At 42.4% G+C, this 19,012-nt stretch overlaps 1 long non-coding RNA gene across 2 annotated transcripts in view; it reads left to right on the forward strand.

Moving 5' to 3' along the window:
- Positions 1 to 2,070: 2,070 nt before the first annotated feature.
- LOC127106707 (uncharacterized) overlaps positions 2,071 to 19,012 on the forward strand; it is a 31,287-nt gene continuing 14,345 nt past the window's right edge. The window contains exon 1 of one of the 2 annotated variants that reach the window (XR_007795464.1): positions 2,071 to 3,293. This is a non-coding gene — a long non-coding RNA (uncharacterized LOC127106707). Of the gene's footprint in view, positions 3,294 to 10,552; positions 11,062 to 19,012 lie in introns of those variants that run through there. The other variant, XR_007795463.1, reaches the window with a different exon arrangement.

Below are 19,012 nucleotides of genomic sequence, written 5' to 3' on the forward strand. Positions count from 1 at the left end.
AAAGAGGGAAAGGAAACGCTCAGAGTAAACCTGGGAAAAAACATGGTCTCGCGACCAAAGAGAATGGGTTCGGGAGTCGGTTATGCGAAGGGAAGGTATTAGCACCCCTACGCATCCGTAGTACTCTACGGGATCCACGCACAAAAGGAAGGATAAATTGGTTGCTAAACACTGCTCAAATACTCACACACACTGGCTGAAAGAGACAAAAGAAACTGACTGAAACTGACTCGGCAGGATATCGTATCCTGGGCCTACTTAGTCTATCAGGCAATAGACATCAGAGTCGAAGTAGTTCGGACTGGGGAAACGACACATGCTCGCTAGGATATCGCATCCTATGCATACGTATCTTCTCGGACGAGAGAAGAATCAGAGCATTCGTAGCTCGGCTGACACGCACACAAACAAACACAGGCAAAGGCAAACGTGGAGCCCGACTGCCAATCACTGGACTTACATCAGCATCCGAACCAAAACGCACGCACACTGGAACCCAAATGCCACTCGATGGACTTACATCAGCTTCCAAGCACACAACAGCACAACAAGTTAATAGGGAGTCGGGGACTCAGCCTATAACTGTCAAACACACACAAAAAAGAAAAAGGGCGCCCGGAGAGATCAGCTCAATCTCCTGCCTACATACTTCATCTGGTATGAAGATCAGGGCGATGTAGTTCCCCTACAGAGGGATAAAGGACTAGCCTAACCAGATAACAGAGGGAGACACAACTAGGGAGACTACGACTCGAGCCTAGATGTTATCATGCAAATCATCCCTAAGTTAAGGTTTCTAGCTAACTGGCACAGGGAGCCAACCTATCCTAAACATGACTTGCACAGGAAGCAAGCCACACACACACTTAACTTGCCCTGAACACAATCCAAGCATCCCTTTGAACCACTAGAGGCAGCCACAAGCCAGCAGAAACCATGGTGTTCCCATTCTCAAAAACTCATTTCATTCAAAAAGCCACAAAATAGCCAAAACATGATAGCTCTTGTTCTAAGCATTTGTTGATCAAAAGAGCATTGCAAACACATCTCAAATATCATATAGCAAATGTCCAAAGCCTCAAAACCTGCAGAAAACATCAAGAACTCAAAATCACTTTTCAACTTGTCACATTGTGTCAAACTTGCATTTTCAAAGCTACTTTCACTCTCAGGTCATTCCAAGCTTAGCAAATTAGTTTGTCATGGTCCATAGGGTATATTGAAGCTGTCTCAAACCTCCATTGCTCACTGTTTGAAAATCAAAAACATCACCATTCTCAAAAATCAAGCAAAACCAGTTCAGTGGCCATCTTCATTACCAGCTTGATTCAAGTTCAAGTAAGGTGTCAAGCAGCTTGCCTTGGACCCTTTGAAGCTATTTGGATACCTGTCAAGCATTGAAAGCATCTCCAGCATCACATTCAACATTGCCCTGTTCAGTTTGGTAAATTTTCAAGTTCCATTATTCTTGAATCTATTACATGCTTTCAAAAGATCTTTCAATGCTGAGTTTAGTGATGGCTTTAGTTTTAAAATTGGTTGAGTATCTGTGGAGTTATGATGTTTGGAAGTTTGACGATGCTTATCTATTTTGCTCGATTCTTGACTTGTATGGTGTTTTAGTGAAAACCATTGTTGGATTATGTATGGACATTGCTTGCTGATCATGTTGATGTCCTCAATTGAGATTTCTGGGCAAGTTTGTGAAATTCGATTTGGGGAAGATGCTACAGTGAAACCCTAGCTTTCAAAATATTTTCCCAGATTTTTTCTGCCTCATTTGTACGCATGCAGGGCCTTGGTCCATTGACCAATCAAATCATTTCATTTTACTGGCCAAAACGCAGCGCTTAAGTTAGTGGATAGGTTATTTACAAAAATGCCATTCTTGCTTTATTAATTCATTTTATTTCTTCATTTTATTTCACTTTGATATCCAATCTTCCAAAAATCATTGTGCATCCATTTTTAATCCAAAAATCATGGGGTTTTTTGCATCATGATCATCATGACCTCTAGTATTTTATCATTATTTTTCCAGAATTTTTGGATGAGTGATTTTTAAATGGCCTTAGGGTTTGTGACATGTGACCAATTTTTGTACACTTTGCCAAAACATTTGTGAAATGATGAGAATGTATCCACTGGCTCCCAAATTTTTTGTGTTTAAACTAGACACACTCATGGTGATTTTGGTGTAGAGTTTGTGAATTTATCATTTGTGGTTTGTGAGTTATGAATTTTTGAATTAGGGTGTGACAATTTGTGTCACACCATTGATGTCCAACTTCATGATTTTCATTACCATGCTTCTTGACCTCCAATTGATCTGATTTTTGGTATGAACCTACGCTTGTATGTCTAGTTTACATGTGAATTTTCTTGGAATTATTTGTGGCATTTCCTAATTGTTTGAGATTTTCTCCCCTGCCTAGTCAATTGTTGACTTTGTGTGACACATGTTCCCATTTCATTTGTGAAATTCTCATACTTTATTGGATGGACATGAAATTTGATATGTGATAACTAGACATACTCATCTTTTCCATGGTTCTGATCCCATTCATTTATCATATGCCATCTCTGATTTATGAATTTTCTAAGTTGATACATGTTTGGTTGACTTCTTTGAGCATGTTCAAAATTGCTTTGACTTTCTGATTTTCATTGACTGCCTTCCACTTGTCCAAATGAGATGAAATTTGACATGCTTACCATGCTGTGGATTGTGATTGACTATGATTTATTTGGTGATTTTTGGAAATGTTTGAGTTGACTTTTGAGTTAAGTCTTGCTGTTGACTCCTATGAGCTTCTGTTTGCTATACTTTGACCTAAATTGTTCATGAAATGATGATAGTGATTGATATGCATGTGAACCCAATTGTTTGTGTTTCTTGAATGTTTAAACTTGACTTTGATTGGATATCCCTTGCTGTTTTGGCTTTCTCATTCATTTTTGACCCTAGGCTTGCCCTAGTGGTCCTGTTACTCACTTTTGAGCTTGTGTTTTCAGGTTGGCCAACAAATGACCAATGAGACCAATTATTTTTTGTTTGAGCTTGCCTAAATACCATGACTAACTTGTGTGTTTTGTAGGTGGCTTGGCTCACATGCCTTAAGCTTTGTGCCTTGCACATCCATTTGCTCCTGATTAACTGTTGATCTCTGTTTCTTTTGCTTTGTTTTGAAGTTACATACTAACATCTGCTTGACTGTTTCAGGTGCTTTTAGTTGCTTAGTTCCTTGTGAACTTTTTGCTTTGCTTTGCTTGTATAAGCAATTTGCATTGAGGTATGTCTCTTTTTCTTCATGTAGTCTGGAAGACCTGGCCTGTTACTTGGCCAGGCAACTGTCTGAAGTCCTCCTTAAGAGGCAATGTTTGTGGATGTTTAATTTTGTCCTTGCATAGAGTCAAAGTCCTCCTAAGTGAAGAGGCAATTGGTGGAAGGTAGGGATATGCAATCTATCCCCCACTATTCAGTGTGTCATCTGCTTTGCTCACACCACTGTGTTGATGCATTGCGGATACAAACCCAAGATCTTGTACAATTGTACAGTTGAGTCAGTTTTAAATGTGTAGAAGGGTTCCCACTTTCTGAACCCACACATTCTTGTCAAATGCTCTCCCAGGCCAGGGATAGAAGCAATGAGGCACACCCCTCATCTCCTTTCATCTGCTTCACCTTAGCCCCGCAATGGCAAGGTTAAGAGCAACATTCACCCAGTTCCAGAGGTTTGTTTGTTGAGGTTGATATGACCCCTCGATTAAACCTAACCCTTGTTTGAGCCACTTGCTTGTGTATAGTGTGTGCTATCTGTGCTTGTAGGATTGTTTGACTTGCTTCCTGTGCAAGTTAGGATTGTTTGACTTGCTTCCTGTGCAAGTTAGGATTAGTTTAGACTTGCTTCCTGTGTAAGTAGGTTTTGCTTGGCTTGCTTCCTGTGCAAGTTAAGTGTGTGTGTGGCTTGCTTCCTGTGCAAGTCATGTTTAGGATAGGTTGGCTCCCTGTGCCAGTTAGCTAGAAACCTTAACTTAGGGATGATTTGCATGATAACATCTAGGCTCGAGTCGTAGTCTCCCTAGTTGTGTCTCCCTCTGTTATCTGGTTAGGCTAGTCCTTTATCCCTCTGTAGGGGAACTACATCGCCCTGATCTTCATACCAGATGAAGTATGTAGGCAGGAGATTGAGCTGATCTCTCCGGGCGCTCTTTTTCTTTTTTGTGTGTGTTGTCTGACAGTTGCTAGGCTCGAGTGCCTGACTCCTTAGCAATTTGTTGTCTGTGTGTTTGAGTGTGTTTGACAGTTATAGGCTCGAGTCCCCGACTCCCTATTAACTTGTTGTGTTGTTGTGTGCTTGGAAGCTGATGTAAGTCCATCGAGTGGCATTTGGGTTCCAGTGTGCGTGTGTTTGGTTCGGATGCTGATGTAAGTCCAGCAATTGGCATTCAGGCTCCATGTTTGCCTTCTTGTGTGTGTTTCGGTTCGGATGCTGACATAAGTCCAGTGATTGGCAGTCGGGCTCCACGTTTGCCTTTGCCTGTGTTTGTTTGTGCGCGTGTCAGCCGAGCTACGAATGCTCTGATTCTTCTCTCGTCCGAGAAGATACGTATGCATAGGATGCGATATCCTAGCGAGCATGTGTCGTTTCCCCAGTCCGAACTACTTCGACTCTGATGTCTATGCCTGATAGACTAAGTAGGCCCAGGATGCGGTATCCTGCCGAGTCAGTTTCAGTCAGTTTCTTGTGTCTCTTTCAGCCAGTGTGTGTGTGTGTGAGCAGTGTTATAGCAACCATTTTCCTTCCTTTTGTGCGTGGATCCCGTAGAGTACTACGGATGCGTAGGGGTGCTAATACCTTCCCTTCGCATAACCGACTCCCGAACCCATTCTCTTTGGTCGCGAGACCATGTCTTTTCCCAGGTTTACTCTGAGCGTTTCCTTTCCCTCTTTTGGGATAAATAACGCACGGTGGCGGATCTGTTGTTCTTGTTTTTCCCGCCGGTTTTTCGCGTGATGCGACAGCTGGTGACTCTGCTGGGGAACTAGAGAAGTTGACCTGTGCTGGTCCATCTTCCCTGAGCGAGTCTCTCCTAGCGCTCTCTAGGTTAGGGCTTTGGTTGCTTTATGCTGTTTTATTGCATTCTTTGTATATATTTGCATTTACTGTTTGCATTTATTATTTGCATTAATGTTTGCATTCATTCATATTCATCTGTTCATCTGGCTGTGTTTCTCTGTTTGGGGGTGGGAGTTACCTGAGGTAAAAGGCCCAATACCCAGGCTATGAGTGAAATCTAGGAAACCTAGGAATAGAGTGATTCATGGGAAGCGGGTGGTATGGCGCCACTTAGCGGAACATTGATATCACGAGCAGTTCAGACCCTGGTGGGATATTATCGGTGCATACATCGGGTGTGCACAGGATGATATTCTGCGAAAGGTTATTTATGCTGCGTTTCTTTTCGACCTTACCCTGGCCTAGATGACACCCGTGAGTGGGGAGGGAATGATCATTTTGACAGGTACAGTTGGTGGCTCTCGGTACTGACGGTGACTATGAATTGTGGACATTTATTTCTGGGACGCCGGAGTTCTGTCCGTGGTTTATCAGCGGGTTCCGTTTATTTCGGATCCCCGGGTTGAATTTGAGAGTACCTGTTCAGAGGAGCTGGCTGTCATCCGTTCAGTGGATGTTCCTGCGATGATAGTGATGTAATCTCCAGTTTCGTTTATTTCGGAACTCCCCAAGTCGGATTTATGGTGACTTGGTTCCTCAGATTGGTTTCAGATGCCAGTTGATCAGATTGACTTTGGATTTCAGATGTTTGTGATCAGAGTTCAAGCCGAAGCTTTGACCCTGTGCCTTGAGACGCACAGCCTGACTAGTCATGTTGCATCATTTGCATCATAGCATGTTTATTTTCCAAAAAAATAGTAATGCATGAAAAAGAAAAGTTAACTTGCATATGCATATTCTTTATCAGGATCGCTGTAGCACCTCAAATTTGCACCTATCATTGTACATACATTTTCATATTAGGTCATAGCATATCATGGTCCATTGCATAGCATTGCATTGTCCCTTTTGCCTCAAGTGCAAGCCAATCAAGGAATTAGGTCAAACTGATCAGGAGATCAGTCAATCAAGCAAGCAAGGGTGTTTCTCAAAGAGCCAAGGCCCTAGGGTTTGTCCAAAAAGTTCACATGACTTGGAGGTCCATTTGAAGTGTTCATGTCAAGGGTTGAAGGCTCAGAGGTCATCAGTTCATACACAGACAGTCAAAAGTCAAAGAAAGTCAACAGTCAGTCAAAGCAGTGGATGGTGGCCATTCTTGTGGAATTTGGGCACCATGATCAATAATCAAGAGTTCATACAACTCGGGACATCATTTGAAGTCAAGTTCTCAAGGAATTAGGGTTTGGAAGTCATCAGTCAATGCAAAGTCAGACAGAAACCCTAAAAGTCAACTGTTGGTCAACTGTCCATTTAATCAGTGATTTGATGATTGGAATTGGTTTGTGAGAGCTCATTCATGGCCAAATAGTCCTCATATATCATGTCAAACACCATCATGGAAGAATTTGAAGCCAGATCAAAAATTTCCAAAAGTGGAAACTGGACCTGTAACTGAAACCTACCATAAATGGAAAGTCTTGATCTTCAAACTTACATCATGATACAAGCTTCAAATGAATTTTTGCCCAACATGAAAGTTGAAGATCTTGTTCTCCCATTTCCAAAAAGTCCAAGAACTCTCAATTCCCATGTGTGGTTGGCAAGTTATGATCGAATCGATTTCAGAAAATCTTGAACTTCAAAGGGCCATATCTCTCAAACCGTTTGGCCAATTTTGGTGGGGTTTTTTCCTACAAGTCACATTTCATCTCCTCTTTCCAAAAATATAAATTTCATGAACCAAAACCTTGCCAATCAAAATGGCATTTTTGAACCTAGCATATGTGAAATTCAAGTTTGACCAATGGTTGACTTTTTGAATTATGCATTTTTAACACTTGGGGCCAATTGGAACTTGCTTGGAATGTTATTTGCAGCATGTACAAAGTCAAATTCGTGCAAGTACTTGCACCCATCACATAGCCATGCCTAGTTGCTTGAAAATGGGAAGAAAAGTACAATTTGCAACCACCATATCCCACATATCCATGAGCCATGCCTTGTACCACAAAGGCAGCAGAATTGTCCATGATTTTCTGTCATGAGAAGTCAGTAATAGCAGCCCTCACATTGCTGACAGAACGACATTCATTTTCTAAAACATGATCTCACTTGCTTTTTTTCTAAAAAATCTGTAAAACTTGCCTTTGCCAAGAACAACATCCAACAGCAGCCAGTCAAGAGCTTCCAAGGTGAACTGAGCCTGGCATTGTTATTTTACCATCCATTCATCAAAACCAAACTAGTTGCAACCAACAAACCAGCAGAAAAACCTTGTGCTAAAAAACTGCATCTTGGCCATCTTCCAAAGGGCTGTCAAAACTTCAAAGTGACAAATGCATTGCCCTGCCACAAACAACATAAAACAGAACTCTTGAACATTTTCTGTCATGAGGAACCAATGACAGCAACAAAACCAACAGAACTGATTTCTCTCACTCATCCTAAAAAAAAACCTGCATTTGACCTTTGGCTTTGGCATTTTTAGAATTTCCCGTCCAAACTCACAATGAACAAAACCTGAGTCTTGCCTTGTGTTTTCAAACCCTGCTAGCCACCATCCAACTGCAGCAAGGAAGCCATGGCTCACTCATCCTAGACAGAACTGCATTGGCCTAGCTTGAGCATATCCTAACCTCACTTGCTGTCATGAAGTAGCAGCAGCCTCCAACCAACTTCCCATTCTCTCAAACTTCTCACTTTTGGCCATTCCAACTTTCTGTCCAAACTTCCAAAAGAACTTAAGCCTAGCATTTGTTTTTCAACATTCATTCATCCTTTTCTGTCATGAACAAACCCTGCTAGCTGCAAGAGAACCAACATAACTTGACATTCTCTCAAGCTTCACTCTTGGCCATTTTACCAAATCTGTCCAAAACTTCAAAAGACAAAAGCCTTGCCTTGCTTGATAACAATACTTCCTCACCATTTTTTCTGTCACATGAAACAGACACAAGCCACATTGGACAGCAAAAAACCAATAGAACTTCATTGATTGAAAATCACTTTGGCCACTTTTCTAGAGAACCTGTCAAACTCCAAAAAGAAGGCTTGGCCCAATACCATATTCTCCATCATGTTTCTGTGATGAGTAACACATATTGCAGCCAAAAACCAAGAGCTTCATTCATCCATTGATACCTTGCTTTGCATTTTTAACTTTCTGTCCAAAAAACTCACAAAGGAAACCAACCCTGCCTTGCCAACCAACAGCAGCCTCATAACACAGAAAATCATCCATCTGCTAAGAAACTCACTTTGGCACTCTTGCAAAATCTGTCAAACTTCAAAGGAATGAAACCCTGCCTTGCTTAACGCAATATCTCCTCACCATTTTTTCTGTCACTTAGCAGCCATCAAACATAACATAGCAGACCAACCAACTTCATTCACTCTCAAAATCTCACCTTCTTGCATTTTCAAATTTTCTGTCAAAACTCCAAAGTCACCAAGCCTTGCCTTGCCCTGAACACAATCCAAGCATCCCTTTGAACCACTAGAGGCAGCCACAAGCCAGCAGAAACCATGGTGTTCCCATTCTCAAAAACTCATTTCATTCAAAAAGCCACAAAATAGCCAAAACATGATAGCTCTTGTTCTAAGCATTTGTTGATCAAAAGAGCATTGCAAACACATCTCAAATATCATATAGCAAATGTCCAAAGCCTCAAAACCTGCAGAAAACATCAAGAACTCAAAATCACTTTTCAACTTGTCACATTGTGTCAAACTTGCATTTTCAAAGCTACTTTCACTCTCAGGTCATTCCAAGCTTAGCAAATTAGTTTGTCATGGTCCATAGGGTATATTGAAGCTGTCTCAAACCTCCATTGCTCACTGTTTGAAAATCAAAAACATCACCATTCTCAAAAATCAAGCAAAACCAGTTCAGTGGCCATCTTCATTACCAGCTTGATTCAAGTTCAAGTAAGGTGTCAAGCAGCTTGCCTTGGACCCTTTGAAGCTATTTGGATACCTGTCAAGCATTGAAAGCATCTCCAGCATCACATTCAACATTGCCCTGTTCAGTTTGGTAAATTTTCAAGTTCCATTATTCTTGAATCTATTACATGCTTTCAAAAGATCTTTCAATGCTGAGTTTAGTGATGGCTTTAGTTTTAAAATTGGTTGAGTATCTGTGGAGTTATGATGTTTGGAAGTTTGACGATGCTTATCTATTTTGCTTGATTCTTGACTTGTATGGTGTTTTAGTGAAAACCATTGTTGGATTATGTATGGACATTGCTTGCTGATCATGTTGATGTCCTCAATTGAGATTTCTGGGCAAGTTTGTGAAATTCGATTTGGGGAAGATGCTACAGTGAAACCCTAGCTTTCAAAATATTTTCCCAGATTTTTTCTGCCTCATTTGTACGCATGCAGGGCCTTGGTCCATTGACCAATCAAATCATTTCATTTTACTGGCCAAAACGCAGCGCTTAAGTTAGTGGATAGGTTATTTACAAAAATGCCATTCTTGCTTTATTAATTCATTTTATTTCTTCATTTTATTTCACTTTGATATCCAATCTTCCAAAAATCATTGCGCATCCATTTTTAATCCAAAAATCATGGGGTTTTTTGCATCATGATCATCATGACCTCTAGTATTTTATCATTATTTTTCCAGAATTTTTGGATGAGTGATTTTTAAATGGCCTTAGGGTTTGTGACATGTGACCAATTTTTGTACACTTTGCCAAAACATTTGTGAAATGATGAGAATGTATCCAATGGCTCCCAAATTTTTTGTGTTTAAACTAGACACACTCATGGTGATTTTGGTGTAGAGTTTGTGAATTTATCATTTGTGGTTTGTGAGTTATGAATTTTTGAATTAGGGTGTGACAATTTGTGTCACACCATTGATGTCCAACTTCATGATTTTCATTACCATGCTTCTTGACCTCCAATTGATCTGATTTTTGGCATGAACCTACTCTTGTATGTCTAGTTTACATGTGAATTTTCTTGGAATTATTTGTGGCATTTCCTAATTGTTTGAGATTTTATCCCCTGCCTAGTCAATTGTTGACTTTGTGTGACACATGTTCCCATTTCATTTGTGAAATTCTCATACTTTATTGGATGGACATGAAATTTGATATGTGATAACTAGACATACTCATCTTTGCCATGGTTCTGATCCCATTCATTTATCATATGCCATCTCTGATTTATGAATTTTCTAAGTTGATACATGTTTGGTTGACTTCTTTGAGCATGTTCAAAATTGCTTTGACTTTCTGATTTTCATTGACTGCCTTCCACTTGTCCAAATGAGATGAAATTTGACATGCTTACCATGCTGTGGATTGTGATTGACTATGATTTATTTGGTGATTTTTGAAATGTTTGAGTTGACTTTTGAGTTAAGTCTTGCTGTTGACTCCTATGAGCTTCTGTTTGCTATACTTTGACCTAAATTGTTCATGAAATGATGATAGTGATTGATATGCATGTGAACCCAATTGTTTGTGTTTCTTGAATGTTTAAACTTGACTTTGATTGGATATCCCTTGCTGTTTTGGCTTTCTCATTCATTTTTGACCCTAGGCTTGCCCTAGTGGTCCTGTTACTCACTTTTGAGCTTGTGTTTTCAGGTTGGCCAACAAATGACCAATGAGACCAATTCTTTTTTGTTTGAGCTTGCCTAAATACCATGACTAACTTGTGTGTTTTGTAGGTGGCTTGGCTCACATGCCTTAAGCTTTGTGCCTTGCACATCCATTTGCTCCTGATTAACTGTTGATCTCTGTTTCTTTTGCTTTGTTTTGAAGTTACATACTAACATCTGCTTGACTGTTTCAGGTGCTTTTAGTTGCTTAGTTCCTTGTGAACTTTTTGCTTTGCTTTGCTTGTATAAGCAATTTGCATTGAGGTATGTCTCTTTTTCTTCATGTAGTCTGGAAGACCTGGCCTGTTACTTGGCCAGGCAACTGTCTGAAGTCCTCCTTAAGAGGCAATGTTTGTGGATGTTTAATTTTGTCCTTGCATAGAGTCAAAGTCCTCCTAAGTGAAGAGGCAATTGGTGGAAGGTAGGGATATGCAATCTATCCCCCACTATTCAGTGTGTCATCTGCTTTGCTCACACCACTGTGTTGATGCATTGCGGATACAAACCCAAGATCTTGTACAATTGTACAGTTGAGTCAGTTTTAAATGTGTAGAAGGGTTCCCACTTTCTGAACCCACACATTCTTGTCAAATGCTCTCCCAGGCCAGGGATAGAAGCAATGAGGCACACCCCTCATCTCCTTTCATCTGCTTCACCTTAGCCCCGCAATGGCAAGGTTAAGAGCAACATTCACCCAGTTCCAGAGGTTTGTTTGTTGAGGTTGATATGACCCCTCGACTAAAACCTAACCCTGTTTGAGCCACTTGCTTGTGTATAGTGTGTGCTATCTGTGCTTGTAGGATTGTTTGACTTGCTTCCTGTGCAAGTTAGGATTGTTTGACTTGCTTCCTGTGCAAGTTAGGATTAGTTTAGACTTGCTTCCTGTGTAAGTAGGTTTTGCTTGGCTTGCTTCCTGTGCAAGTTAAGTGTGTGTGTGGCTTGCTTCCTGTGCAAGTCATGTTTAGGATAGGTTGGCTCCCTGTGCCAGTTAGCTAGAAACCTTAACTTAGGGATGATTTGCATGATAACATCTAGGCTCGAGTCGTAGTCTCCCTAGTTGTGTCTCCCTCTGTTATCTGGTTAGGCTAGTCCTTTATCCCTCTGTAGGGGAACTACATCGCCCTGATCTTCATACCAGATGAAGTATGTAGGCAGGAGATTGAGCTGATCTCTCCGGGCGCTCTTTTTCTTTTTTGTGTGTGTTGTCTGACAGTTGCTAGGCTCGAGTGCCTGACTCCTTAGCAATTTGTTGTCTGTGTGTTTGAGTGTGTTTGACAGTTATAGGCTCGAGTCCCCGACTCCCTATTAACTTGTTGTGTTGTTGTGTGCTTGGAAGCTGATGTAAGTCCATCGAGTGGCATTTGGGTTCCAGTGTGCGTGTGTTTGGTTCGGATGCTGATGTAAGTCCAGCAATTGGCATTCAGGCTCCATGTTTGCCTTCTTGTGTGTGTTTCGGTTCGGATGCTGACATAAGTCCAGTGATTGGCAGTCGGGCTCCACGTTTGCCTTTGCCTGTGTTTGTTTGTGCGCGTGTCAGCCGAGCTACGAATGCTCTGATTCTTCTCTCGTCCGAGAAGATACGTATGCATAGGATGCGATATCCTAGCGAGCATGTGTCGTTTCCCCAGTCCGAACTACTTCGACTCTGATGTCTATGCCTGATAGACTAAGTAGGCCCAGGATGCGACATCCTGCCGAGTCAGTTTCAGTCAGTTTCTTGTGTCTCTTTCAGCCAGTGTGTGTGAGTATTTGAGCAGTGTTTAGCAACCAATTTATCCTTCCTTTTGTGCGTGGATCCCGTAGAGTACTACGGATGCGTAGGGGTGTTAATACCTTCCCTTCGCATAACCGACTCCCGAACCCATTCTCTTTGGTCGCGAGACCATGTTCTTTCCTAGGTTTACTCTGAGCGTTTCCTTTCCCTCTTTTGGGATAAATAACGCACGGTGGCGGCTCTGTTGTTCTTTCTTTTCCCGCCGGTTTTTCGCGCGATGCGACAGCTGGCGACTCTGCTGGGGAACTAGAGAAGTTGACCTGTGCTGGTCCATCTTCCCTGAGCGAGTCTCTCCTAGCGCTCTCTAGGTTAGGGCTTTGGTTGCTTTATGCTGTTTTATTGCATTCTTTGTATATATTTGCATTTACTGTTTGCGTTTATTATTTGCATTAATGTTTGCATTCATTCATATTCATCTGTTCATCTGGCTGTGTTTCTCTGTTTGGGGGTGGGAGTTACCTGAGGTAAAAGGCCCAATACCCAGGCTATGAGTGAAATCTAGGAAACCTAGGAATAGAGTGATTCATGGGAAGCGGGTGGTATGGCGCCACTTAGCGGAACATTGATATCACGAGCAGTTCAGACCCTGGTGGGATATTATCGGTGCATACATCGGGTGTGCACAGGATGATATTCTGCGAAAGGTTATTTATGCTGCGTTTCTTTTCGACCTTACCCTGGCCTAGATGACACCCGTGAGTGGGGAGGGAATGATCATTTTGACAGGTACAGTTGGTGACTCTCGGTACTGACGGTGACTATGAATTGTGGACATTTATTTCTGGGACGCCGGAGTTCTGTCCGTGGTTTATCAGCGGGTTCCGTTTATTTCGGATCCCCGGGTTGAATTTGAGAGTACCTGTTCAGAGGAGCTGGCTGTCATCCGTTCAGTGGATGTTCCTGCGATGATAGTGATGTAATCTCCAGTTTCGTTTATTTCGGAACTCCCCAAGTCGGATTTATGGTGACTTGGTTCCTCAGATTGGTTTCAGATGCCAGTTGATCAGATTGACTTTGGATTTCAGATGTTTGTGATCAGAGTTCAAGCCGAAGCTTTGACCCTGTGCCTTGAGACGCACAGCCTGACTAGTCATGTTGCATCATTTGCATCATAGCATGTTTATTTTCCAAAAAAATAGTAATGCATGAAAAAGAAAAGTTAACTTGCATATGCATATCCTTTATCAGGATCGTTCATAGTACCCATATCATGCATATCATGCACATAGCATCCTTGCATTACAGACATGTTTGGAGAGACTTCTCACTTCGGTTCTTGACTGAGAGAGGATTGCTGACCGCCGACCGCATCGTTACTCAACCAGATTGAATCATCAGAGGATTATGGACCAAGTTCAGACAGAGTTGGCTGAGATGAGGGCAAACATGGTCCAGTTTATGACAATGATGCAAGGAGCTATTCAGGGGCAAGAGGAGCTGCGTGCCTTAGCCCAGAGACTGGAAGCCGTGATTCCACCAGTCCACCGTGCTCCACCAGTGAATATACCCGCTCATGAGGATGTTGCTGTCACCATTCTCGTCGATGATCATGTCGTGGGTGATGAATTGAGGGGGATCAGAATCAGTGAACAGCCTCTTGCTGCAGAGACTGTTAATGTCAGAGCAACCCGTGCTCCGGTTCGTCATCCTGGCTCTTCAAGTTCTTCCGGTTCTAAAAAGACATACTCTGGGGCACCCAAAAGGGGAGAGATTGAAACAAATGCTGTGCACCGACGGAGGAGTGTGAACAGAGGACAGTATCGTCAGGCTGTTGGTGTGACTATTTCAGCAACTCAACCTCAACAACAGCAGAGAAGGTCAACTCAGCAATATCAGCATCAACAACATCGTCCTCAGCAGCAGGCTTCCCAGCAAGCCAGTACGAGTAATGAGAGGAAGAAGATCATTTTTGATCCAATCCCCATGTCCTACTCTGTTAGAGCGGAACTTGATTACACCCAGAGACCCGCCGCCCATACCCGTCAACCCTCGGTGGTGGTATAGGCCTGAACAGCATTGTGTGTATCACTCGGGTGCTCCTGGTCATGATGTGGACAGTTGCTTCCAGCTGAAGATGAAGGTTCAAGACCTTGTGAGGTCAGGTATTCTGATTTTGGAAGACCTAGGTCCCAATGCTAATCAAGCTTGAAGATAACAAGTCCCGGGCTGGCGCCGACTTTTTCTTCAGAAAAGTTGTTCAGAAAGCAGAAGCTGCTAATGCAAGAAATACTGACCGTTGTCATCCCTGGTGGGATCTATCACAATTGGGTCACTGTGGGCGTTCCTACAATTGTTCATAAGTCTTTGTAATAATCACTTTGTTTAAAAACCCTTCTCCCATGCCAAAAGGAGAAGTGATGGCATTGTTGGCAGCATTTTGTGCAATGATATTTTCATTCAAATAAATTCATGTTAAACATTTGTTTTTCCATTTGTTTTCCCTTTTCGCTTTTTGCATGAAATTGGTGATCACAAAAAACCCTAAAAAACAAGAATAAAAGCAATCTTTTCATCTGCATAACGATTGTCTTGTTTGATTTCCAAAAAGCTTTTATACTCAAAATCTTTATGCAGGTTGTTTCTTAGACCCATTGAACATAGTGATCAGACGTCATCTCCCAATTTTGAATTCCCTGTATTCGAAGCGGAAGAAGATGATGTTGAAAGGAATTCCTGACGAGATTTCCCGACTTCTTGAGCAAGAAAAGAAGATCACTCAGCTGCATCTCGAGAATCGGCAGAACAACCAACTGGGGCATCGAAAAAAGAGAGAAAAAGAAAAAAAAGAAAGAGGAGGGTGCAAAATCAAAAAAGAAATCGAAATCAAAAGAAATCAAAAGAAATCGAAATCAAAAGAAAGAAATCAAAAGAAAACAAAAGAAAAAAAGCACCCTCAAAGTCCCAAGTTGACTGATGCTGAATGGATTCAGAGTCACTACGACCAAGTGAATCCGATCGAAAGGAAGAGATCAACTGCCATGTGTCATGGACAGTCATATCAGCAGAGAGTAAAAAAGCATTCAACAAGAAGGTCAAGCCTTGTGTGTTCCGAGAAGGTGACCTTGTGTTCAAGAAGGTCTCGTCTTTCGCCCCCGATTCCAGGGGCAAGTGAACCCCCAAGCTATGAATGTCCATATGTTGTCAAGAGAGCCTCTTCAGGCAATGTTTCGACACTTACAACAATGGATGGAGAAGTTCACTCGTCCTGTGAATTCCAGATGCAGTCAAGAAATACTTCGCCTAAAACAAAAAATCAAAAGCTCGCTAAGTCGAACACCCCAAAGGGCGACTTAGGCAAAAAAGGAGCGTCTCGGTGGATTGAAAACCCGAAAGGGCGATCCAGGCAAAAGTTAGAGACATTGAAAAAAAGAATTTGCATCCCACTAGATTGAACACCTCACACTGGGGCAATCTAGGCAAAAATTAGGGATTTGGCAAGTAACTGCATCTTGACAAGACTGTGCTCTATATCTGTCATCCGTCAAGGATTCTCGATTCGTCGTCGACTGAAGCTTTGAATACATCGAAAATTCAGAATGGTAGAGGAAAGGTCATTATGTTCAATGTAGCCCTCTCCAATATATATCACCGATTTCAAACTTGTACAGATCCATGGAGTCTCGCCCTTTGCAGACTACCATTCCATCACATCAATTTGAGCTTTTATCCAATTATTTGCATTCTTATTTGTTTCAACTCAACAAACGTTTTGCATGTTTTAATTGATAAAGTATCATTGTTTTCAAAATAAACAAATTTTTCACAAAAAACTGTTCTTAAACAAAGCGAACGTTCACAGTGATGGAAGGATACTTAGGAAACCCACAGTGCTCTCCCAAGGGTGGTATGATTACCAACAGATAAGACAATTGTTCGTATCTCGAGCATGACTGTATCTTTGTCCTGCAGAACCTCGTATGGTCTCTCCTCAGTGAAGTTGCCCGACGCAGTGTTGTTTGAAGATGTTCATCTTCATGTCCCCAGTAGTGCAACATTTCCCCCTCCAAGTCCCTATTAGCTCTATTGTGGGGCATCCCCAGTAGAGTGCTGTTTGAGCCTTATCATGGGGCATACCTGGGGCACGTTTTTTTATCTAACGATCTCTGGTGCAAGTGCAGTTAGACATCTTCATTCACTTACCAGTGGTAATTTGAACCTTTTTGACAAGAGATCCCCTCAGAGTCCAACCAGGGGCAAGGGATAGATGAATCGTGAAAAGACGGTGAAGGATTACGACCACGGTCCTGGAAAATTAATCAAGAAGACTCTTCAAAGTCTGATGATTGGAAAGTTTGTATGAATACCAGGAGTTCGATCCCCGTGGAGTACGGACGAGATTTGGAATACAAGATGATGGAGCAGAAAAGTCCAGAAGAGTCTGAGAGTTCTTAAAAGTGGAAAGTCAACACTATGGGTGGATGATGGATACCAGTGTTCGACGAGTCGACCGACACCCCCGTCAAACAGGCTGTATCTCCCCAGAGGAGTAAGAGTGTGATCTCCCTGGCAGATTCGAGATCGTTGTCTCCTCAACAAGCCTGAAGGTTGTCACGTCCCCAGCCCAAGCCAGTATTGAAGCTATCAGAATTATTTTCCCCTGCAGAGATACCTGTGGACAGTACCTTCTTTCCCCAGCAGATCTAAGGATTGCTTCTCCCCAGCAGGCCTATGCTTGCAGATTTCCCCATTTGAGAATCCCCACTGAGCGACTGGCAGTTATTTTCCCCAACAAATTGGTTTTGTGATGCTATTATCTCCAGTATGGCCGTGAGTGCTTATCCCAAGCAGGTTTGTGGGAATTCATCTCCAGTATGATATGACGTGTTATCATCCTCGACAGAGTTGTTACTCTCGCCACTATGGTTGTTCTCTCCACTAGGATTGTTCTCCTCAGCAGAATGGTGTGGTTTTTCCTCAGCAAGTTCCCCGAGTGGAGCGGGTCTCATGAAATACTTCTCCAGCAGTGATTCTCCTACATATGGATTGGTTGAGTCGTCCCTAATGGAGTAGCATTTATTTCTCCAGCAAAGTTCATCCTACCAGTGGATTGGACGGGTTTCCGTAGTAGACTGATATCGGCATCCCCAGCGGAGTTGTGACTGTTTTCCGAATCTGAAGCTGTCTTCCCAGCAGAGGTTGTGTTGATGGTTTTTCCCCATCAAGGTTTGTCTTTCCCCGGCAGGATGGAAGTTGACATGGTTATAGGATCCCCAGCACAGTTCCTGGAGTTCCCCGGTGTTGTCTCTGGAGGAGGCGTGTGTTTATGTATTCATCATTTAGATAAGCATATCATATCGCATCATTAGTGCATAGCATTTCCATGATCCTGGGGCATTGTGTAATGCAAGAAAAAACTCATGCATCAACATAGCAAGCATATCCATTAGCCCCAGGCCGTGGTGACCAGCCGAGGTTGGGTTGTTGGAAAGAGTTTAGCATCACGCCATTGGATCGGCTTCAGGATTGGGTTCATCAGCATGGTGGAGAGGTTGGTGTTTTCCCAATAAGTGATTCTTCAGTCGAGTGGGTATCCCCAGCAGTGTTACTCCCCAATTGTTAGCGTCTTGCCAGCTTGGGTCTTTTTCCTTAAGCAGATATGGGTGTGTCTGATCTCTCCATGTAGAGTCTACCCCTTAAGCAGAAAGTGTCAATCTTTTCCTGCCATTTCCCCACTGAGACACATCCTCGTGGATGACGGTTGCTTCCGTTCCCTCCCTAACGGGATGGGTTTTCCCTATTGAGTTCTTTCCTCATTAGGATGAGTCTTGATTCAGTCTGCCTTTTTGGATCGACCCTAAACTGGCTTCCTGTTGGCTATCTCCTGTGTTTCCCTGGGGCATAAATGAATAGTCGCTCACTAACTGGCATTCATTCATCTTATCCTCAGCAGATTTTTTTGGCCTCTACCACCAAACCGGTAGTTGTAAGTCCTATATTTGTGGTTTTCTACCCACTAGCTGGTAGTTGTAAAATCCCACTTTCATCCCCTAGCAGAGGTAACCTTTGTGGTTCATTCTGTTTGTTGGCTTCTACCTACAAACCGGTAGCTGTAAGTCCTATCTTTGTGGTTTTCTACCCACTAGCTGGTAGTTGTAAAATCCCACATTCCTCCCCTTGTTGGAGTTAACCCTTTTCGCTCATCCCGATGATGACTGGTTATTTTTCCGTGGCCTCTACCTACAAACCGGTAGCTGTAAGTCCTATCCTTGTGGTTTTCTACCTACTAGCTGGTAGTTGTAAAATCCCACGTTCTCCCCTTGTTGGAATTAACCCCTTGTGCTCATCCCGATGATGACTGGTTACTTTTCCATTGGCCTCTACCTACAACCCGGTAGTTGTAAGTCCTATCCTTGTGGTTTTCTACCTACAAGCTGGTAGTTGTAAAATCCCACGTTCTCCCCTTGATGGAGTTAACCCTTTGTGCTCATCCTATCGATGACT

Source organism: Lathyrus oleraceus, chromosome 7 (genome assembly GCF_024323335.1).
Source record: "Lathyrus oleraceus cultivar Zhongwan6 chromosome 7, CAAS_Psat_ZW6_1.0, whole genome shotgun sequence".
NCBI classification, from domain to species: Eukaryota; Viridiplantae; Streptophyta; class Magnoliopsida; order Fabales; family Fabaceae; genus Lathyrus; species Lathyrus oleraceus.